Source organism: Pinus tabuliformis, chromosome 4_1 (genome assembly GCF_031772625.1).
Source record: "Pinus tabuliformis cultivar Carrire ecotype Pingquan chromosome 4_1, CPIR1, whole genome shotgun sequence".
Lineage (NCBI taxonomy): Eukaryota > Viridiplantae > Streptophyta > Pinopsida > Pinales > Pinaceae > Pinus > Pinus tabuliformis.
In genome coordinates this window covers 247,501,743-247,509,510 of record NC_142303.1, presented here as the reverse complement: position 1 = coordinate 247,509,510, position 7,768 = coordinate 247,501,743, and positions in this window count along the sequence as shown.

Genomic DNA, 7,768 nt, shown 5'->3' with positions numbered 1-7,768 from the left:
AGTGATCCTCCTGACCTGCAATGTCATTGCTGCAACATGAAATTATTCAATGGAAATTAGCTTTATTTTTCTTTTCTTTTTTTCTCTTTTTTTTTTTTTTTTTGAAAAACAACTAGGGCGCCTCATGGAGGTTTTCACCCTAATTGCCTGCCCTGGGCACCTCCAAGGGAGGTTTTCACCCAGAGATCTTATTCTCTTTTCTCTTTTTTCCCAACCCATTGACCACCTCATGGAGGTTTTCAATCAATGAGCCAATCTAAGGCGCCTCCGAGGAGGTTTTCACCTTAGATTTTATTTTTTTTCTTCTTATTTTCATTTTTTCTTTTTTCTTTTTTTTCCTACCCTACCCTACTTTAAAAAAAAAATTCCTTTCAAGTATAAGAATACTTCCAATGAAGCCATGTGCACATCGAGATTAAAGATAAAATGATGTGGTGGCTTGAAATGCATGCTTTGACAGCTATCCAGATCTCAGAGACCAAATGATTTGACTTTGAAGGGATCAAACATAGCTGATGAAGAGAGTACTGCTGCAACTTAGTGACTGTCTGGAACCATGTCTCAATATAGCTTTGATATCCTTGGTCCTTTTGCTGATCTGGATCATTCTCCATATCTTCTTCTATCATGACCTTCACATCTTCCTCTTTTTGCTGATCTTTCTCTTGAGTACATGGAGGATTTGATGGTAACCATGAGGGATCTTTCTTTATCTCTGCTTCTGATGTCTTCTCTTCATCAAGTAAAGCCCAGGGTTCTTTGATCTCTTCTTTTGAATCTTCTTTTGCTAGATGTGATCCTTCAATGCTTTCAAGATGATCTCTTTTTTGCAATGCTCTTCCTGAGCTATGGTGAAGATCATTGAGCTCAAGAGGAGTTGTTTGGACATGTTGTGCCTCAGCTTTGCAATTGTGTTGAGCTGCTCCAATGGGCAGGTTTGGGAATGGTGGTACGGGTAGCTGAGTGGGGGCGTAGATTTGAGATGGATGTGGACGGGGTTGTGGTTGGGTAGGCATTTGGGGTTGCCTTGGTGGAGCAGGAGGCGATGGTTGTGGATGAGCAGGTGGTGGAGGAAAATAAGCGGAAGGAGAATTGTACTGGGGCCTCCACTCCTGATGAGGTGTATTCCACTGAGGTTGTGGCTGAGCATAAGAGTGAAATGAATGAGCAACTGGTTGGGCATAATATGGATTTGTGAAGGAACAAGGAAGAGGTGTGAACTAGGAAGGATGAGCAGGGGGACCCCAAGAAGGCATGAAAGTGGCTTGATAAGGGTCATAATAGGTCTCGGATGTCCCTTGCAGTTCCTGCTGGTAAGATCTAGGTCCATGTGGCCTCCTTTGGTTCATATAATAGAGTGATTCAGTGGCTCCTTTGGCTCTCTGATATGCAGCTTTAATTCCAGGCAAGGAAGGGCACTGATCTGTAGGATGGTATTCTTCACAGACAAAACACACTTCTATAGAGTACAATGGACATTCGTTCCTAGGATGCTTTCTAGTGCACCTGGGACAAAAGATGACCAAAGCCCTCTTGGCTTCCTCTTGCTTCTTTTGGATCCACAGGGTATCCAATTGCCTGGCAAGAAACTGCCTCATATCACTCTTGAAATCTTCTATCTGATCTTCAAATTCGTCTTTGGACAAGGGACTGCTCCCAACATTTCTGCTTGTAGCCATTTGCTCCAGAGGAATGGTTTCTTCTTCTTCTCCCCTAGAGGTTCTTTAAATATGTCTTGTTGGCCACTTAGGGGTTCTTCTCTCACAGCCATCGAAGAAGAGAGAAGGTTGGCTGTGTGAAGCAGTGGGGGTGTTGTGCAATCATTTTTTTGAACTATCTCTACTCCTACAAGGCATGAAAAGAAATATTTTTGGTTGATTTTTGTATTTTTCTTCTTGCACCTGCAAAACTAAAATAGATTGAACTGCAACTAACTATCTTGTTGAAATGAAAATGCGGAATTGAAATGAAAGCAGGAAAGGACTAATCTATTTTGCTCAAATGAAATTACAAGAATGAAATGCTAATCTACACTTGCAGAAATGAAATTACGGAATTGAAATGCTAATCTATGAAAGCGGGAAATGCTAACCTACGTTTGCATAAATGAAATTGCATAATGGAAATGAAATAAACTACTTAGCAGAAGATTGTAGTGGAAAATAGAAGAAAAGCGGCAATCACCAATACTCTGACGCTTCCCCGGAAATGGCACCAAAAAGATCGTGGGCTCCAGTATTGCAGCAATAATACTGCAACTCCTGGAACTCCCTTCTTCAATTTTATCAACCCGGTAGTTCGTAACAAACTTGGAAGTGACGGTGCTATATGCACAAGTACTAGCTCTTGTCGCAGCTGTCACTTGGTCAGTTGGCACAAGTCCACTAGGGGCTTAAGCCAACTTCTATGAGCTCTTAGAAGAAGCTTTTTAACTGATGGATGAAAGCTAACTCAAAGGAAGCTAATCTACTTGCGGAAAGAAACTGAAAGCCAAAAAGGAACTCAAACCCTAGCAAACCCTAATTCTACCAGCAAGTCCTACTAATGAAAAGATGAGAATGCAAACTACTGAAAGAGATGCCATTACTTCTATGAAGGTAAGATACATGTGCCTAGACTACCTCTACCTGAAGAAAGCATCTTTTTGTATTTTTGAATAAGTTATTAGAATTATCATGCATGTGCTTTTAACTGGCTTTTTACTATGCAGAGGTGGATCAAGGAGGAGAAATGCTTGGAAGAGGTCGGGAAGGTTCAGAGAGGGTCTAAGGAGTCCCTAACACCCTTCCAGAGAGTTTCACAAAGTTTGGCTGCCAAGAAACCGCGTTTATGAGCTTCTACAGGAAGTCTGCAGGGGTTCTACAGGATGTTCTAGGATTTCTACAGGATGTTCTGTAATTTCTCTACAGGATGTTCTGTAATTTTTCTACAGGATGTTCAGAAATGGGGTTTTGAAGCATGGATGGAGGGAAAAAGGTGGATGAATGAGTATGGAGGTGAAATAGGGGTGTAGGGGAGTTCAAGACTTGGAGGATGGAGTTAAGGAGTGGTGTAGATGGTGAGATTCGTTCAAGGAGGGATGACACGATGTTGCACAAGAAGATGAGAATCATGGAAAAGTAAGCGAATGAGGCAAATGTAAGGTAAGGGTTCTGATTGAAGGGTGAAGCAGGTAGGTTGGATGGAGTATGGGCAAGTAAGGAAGGATAACAGGTACTCTGCAAGCGGTTTTTCAAACTGAGCAAACAAACACTTATAAAACCTATGACCTAGTTACTTCACTCTAATCTGACCTAACAACAAAAGGAAATGAACAGAAGTTTATTCAAAATGAAATACGTGAAATAACTATGCAACTAAGCAATCATAAACTGAAGCATGCAATCAAAACTGATATCAAGTTCGACAACTAAAAATCTAACACTACTAATTGCATGGTGAAGCAAAAAATGTGTTTTTGTGGGCAGCAAGGTTACATTGGTCCCAGCTCATGATTCCACTGAAGGGGAGGTGAGATCCAAAGTACTTGGTAGCCTTTTTCTGAATATGTTCCATGTGATTAACCTATCAAGTAAATCTGAACATGAAGAACCTTTTTAATCATCGAAAGCAACCTAAATAACAACACAATATTTAAATCTAAATAGCAGATTTTATTCTAAGAATGCAGCAAAAACACATAAATATAAACAAAGGAGGTACTGGGCACTTGAGATGGGCCCAACCCCAAGAGCTATAGCCTCCTAAGAGAGATTTAGAGCTGGTGCAAAGCTGGATTCATATTTATTGAGCAAGAAAAGAAGAGTTACATCAAAACTGTCCATAAGGAGAACTTGAAAATGAGTTGAAAGCAAAGCTAATCTATTGCCTAAAAATCCAAATACAAACTAGCTAACTTCTTCCTACAAAATGACTAACCATTGGCCAACTACTAGCTAACCCAAATGAGGCCCTAAGCCTTCTTATTTATACAAATTGAGGACCCCAACAGTCCTCCTAAACTTTAGGGGCTCGGCTGCCCAAAACTTGTAGTTAACAACAGTCCTACTTGACTTGCTTGGCTGCCCTTGTGCTAATTGATTTGGTGGCCCTTGAACTCCAAGCTGATGGTGGAGAATTCGAGGTAAGGGCCCATAAATGAAGTGGACACCTTCCTACAAATCCTCTCCCTTGTTCTCCCACGAATTTGGCTGCCAAGTGCTCATTAAAACCTTCAATTTTGACTCCAAATTGACCAAAAAGGCTACACAAAGCACCCATTAAACTTGTTGGCATAATGACTAACCCAATTCACTCTATTAGCATAAATATAATTAAAAACATGCAATAAAATAATGAGAATGGTGGATTAAGTCGAATTAGGAGGTTGAATGAGCCCAAATAATCATCTATTTTTGGGGCTCATCATTGGGTAACTCTGAACTAGTAACCAAAAACTAAGAATTCTATTATACTTTCTAGATTTTTGCAATTTAATTTCCTTTCCACTCCAGTTTGAGTAATGGTGTGCTGAGCATTCACATTCGATTTTTTTTGTAACCAATGCCTCGTATAAGGAGGTAAGTTCCCCTCCTTAGATAGTTACTATCTGTATCCATATAATAGATGTAGTTGTAAATTTTGTTTTTGTCTATTTATACATTTATTTTGCTTTTCATATTGTTGTAACTCTGAATTACTAATTGTTGGAACTATGATAAACTACATTGTTGCAACTTTGAATTGTAGGTGTATTGTTGTAACTCAAGTGTTAATGTTATCTTAATTTTCTCACTAATTGATTTTATGAAGAATTTACAACATTTCTCAAGTTAGGGTTATCATTATAACTCTCATTGTTGCACTCTAAGCAGTAGTGTTAAATTGCCCCATTTCCAAAATCATAATAACCATATTTTCCTGAGTTTGGATTTCCTTTTTAATCAAGCATTAGGTTTATGGTTACATTTTATTTTAAAAAAAGGTGTGAATTAATGGTTTGTGATTGAATGCATTCATTAAATGTGAAACTGCATATTAATTATAGCCACCAAGATCATTTTAATACTTGAGCAAGTCACATTTAGATGTTGGTGTGCTTTACTTTCTTGTAACATATATTAGATAGTTTGCCTTTACATTCTTGCAAGTGTGGTGTGATTTAGATTAATTGGTGACTTTCAAAAGAGTACTTATATTTTGAGCTATGACAGCCATTTAGTCACTACAACATCAGACACATATGTGATTGTACTCACATAAATAGTGCATGAAAATTCACAATTTCCCCTACAAAGCCCAAGTTGGAAATTAAATGCATAGTCTTTTGGTTGTCTTTGTGAGAAAGTAGGAAGGTAATTAAAACACTTATCACTTTTGGCACCATTGTTGGGTTATTTTCAATAATACAATCTCTATTGTGTTGCTTGGTTTCTTTAGTTATTGTGTGAATTTTCTTGTTCTTATCTAACCGCTTTGCATATTCATTTCTCTCAAGATAGGTTTGATTCATTAATCTTCTAATTTTTCCTTTTTAGTAGTTTTTTTTTACAAAATGACTTGTTAGATGCCTAGGGGTAGAGATCAAATTAGTAGATTTGTCAAAACCCTTAAACTAACATTACAGATCATAATGAAAATGGCACAACCAACTACATTATTTGACTCCTACAAAAATTTCACTAGCTAAGCAGAAATATGAATCCTTTCAAGTAGAAGTTGAATTCGTGTAGCCTTCATCTTCTGCCCCTACATAAGCTTTGTTCCTAGAATATTTTCTTGAAAAATAAATCTACATAGAGCTAGTTTTTCCTAAATCTACCAAAGCACCCTTGGAGGAGGAATACATGTCTTCAAAAGAAATGGCCCATGAAGTCAAGGAGGAAAAATCCTCTTCCTTTAGATTCCCCATTAGAGAATTGGAGGAGAAAACCAAGATGAAAAACATTCCACATTTATCCTTTCCAATTTTTTATGGTCTCTCAAAAGAACACCTTGACACCTTACTCTTTGAGTTAGATTTTCTTTGCAAACATTGTGACTGTGCTTCTGATACACAAAAGTTGAAAATATTTCCTACTACCCTTAAAGGTGTTGCACTACATATTTTTACGGGCTTAGAGAAATATAGCATTAGGACATGGATGAAATGAAAATTTCTTAGAAAAATATCAATACTACTACAAGGACAAGCAATGAAGAGAAGAAGTATTCTGAATCATCTAATGCAAAGACAAAATTATTTAAGACTAAATTGAGAGATTATGTTACAATTTTCAAAGAGAAATGTAAGGAGACTTGGTTCGAGAGACACTTCATGTATTAAAATTATGAGGGATTAGGGATGAATATATAGAAATCATCAACCTAATAAGCAGAGGAGATATCTTGCAGAAAAATTAGGATGACATTGTGGAACTTTTTCATTGATATTCATGAGGAAATTCTAAGACTAGTCGAGGACCCAAAGATATGCTGGCTAGGATTGATAGGACTACTAGTGAAGGAGTCACTAGAGAAGAAATTGGAAAAATGTTGAAGAAATTCAAAACTAATATAATAAGCACACTAAACTCTCCCAAATAGATACCTTGTAGGAAAAGGTGGAGGAGGAGGTAGAATTAGCATTAGCATTATTTTGCCCCAAATGTAGAAGAAAGCATCCACTTAAGGCATTCCCATTGGATCATATCAAAATTTGTGCCATATGTAGCAAAGACCATCTAATGAGTAAGTTCTTTTCTCTACCTAGACTAAAACCTATCTATCAAGAAGTGGAAGAGCTTAAATAAAAAAAATTATTCCACAAAATTGATTGTGGCCACAAAAGCCAAAAGTTATGATCCAAGATCCATCTCAAAGTTTTTATTCTTATTGGAATAAAACTTCCATGCAATACTGTTCTCAACAGTGATGCTTACCTTATCAACCATGCATGGATTCTCCTCCTCCCCCTTAGCAATTTTTATATCATGGGTGGAGAAATCCTATGTATGGCATCCCTCAACAAGCCTCTATGTAGCCACCTATGTAACTCCTTCCATCTCCTCAAACGCAAGCATCCATATCCACCCCTCTATGACTACAATTACCAACACAACCCATAGCTAACCCCAATAATGGTAGGTTGGATCAATCAACACAAGTTATTGGACTTGCAACTTTCCAAACTTACTTTATATCTTCCCCTAATTGCCATGACATCCATCTTACATCTAGGAATACACTGAATAAGAAGCGTCCACCTATGCATATTGAAGATATTAATGGAGAATATTTAAATGAAGAACCTCAACAAGAGTCATATCCTGAACCTTTAAGAACCAAGCACGTAAGCCATCAATTTCAAGAATGACCTTACCTTGAAAGTCTAAAACAAGAAGAATTGTAACCCAACCAAAATTTGATTTTTTGTGCGAGCTCAAGAATGTGTATCTAAATATCCTACTTTTCCAAGCTATTTATTATGTGCCAATTTACTCAAAAGTAGAGAAATAACTCTATTTGAGGAGGCCTGACTGAAGAAAGAAAGATCCCCAAAGAATCCATGTTATGGGAAAATGATTAGATCTTATGTAGGGGGGACTCCTTGTGGCAAAATATTTTGATCCTGTTAGCCCAATTGTTAGCACGTAGATAATACTATTAGTCCAAACACAACCATTGAATTTGGTGTCACCATTAATGTTATGATGTGAGAAACTGCGGAGGACTTATGACTTTCTAGCTTTAGAAAAGCCTCCAATGCACTTCAGTTGGCTAATAGGTCAAAAATTAGCCCAAATGGAAT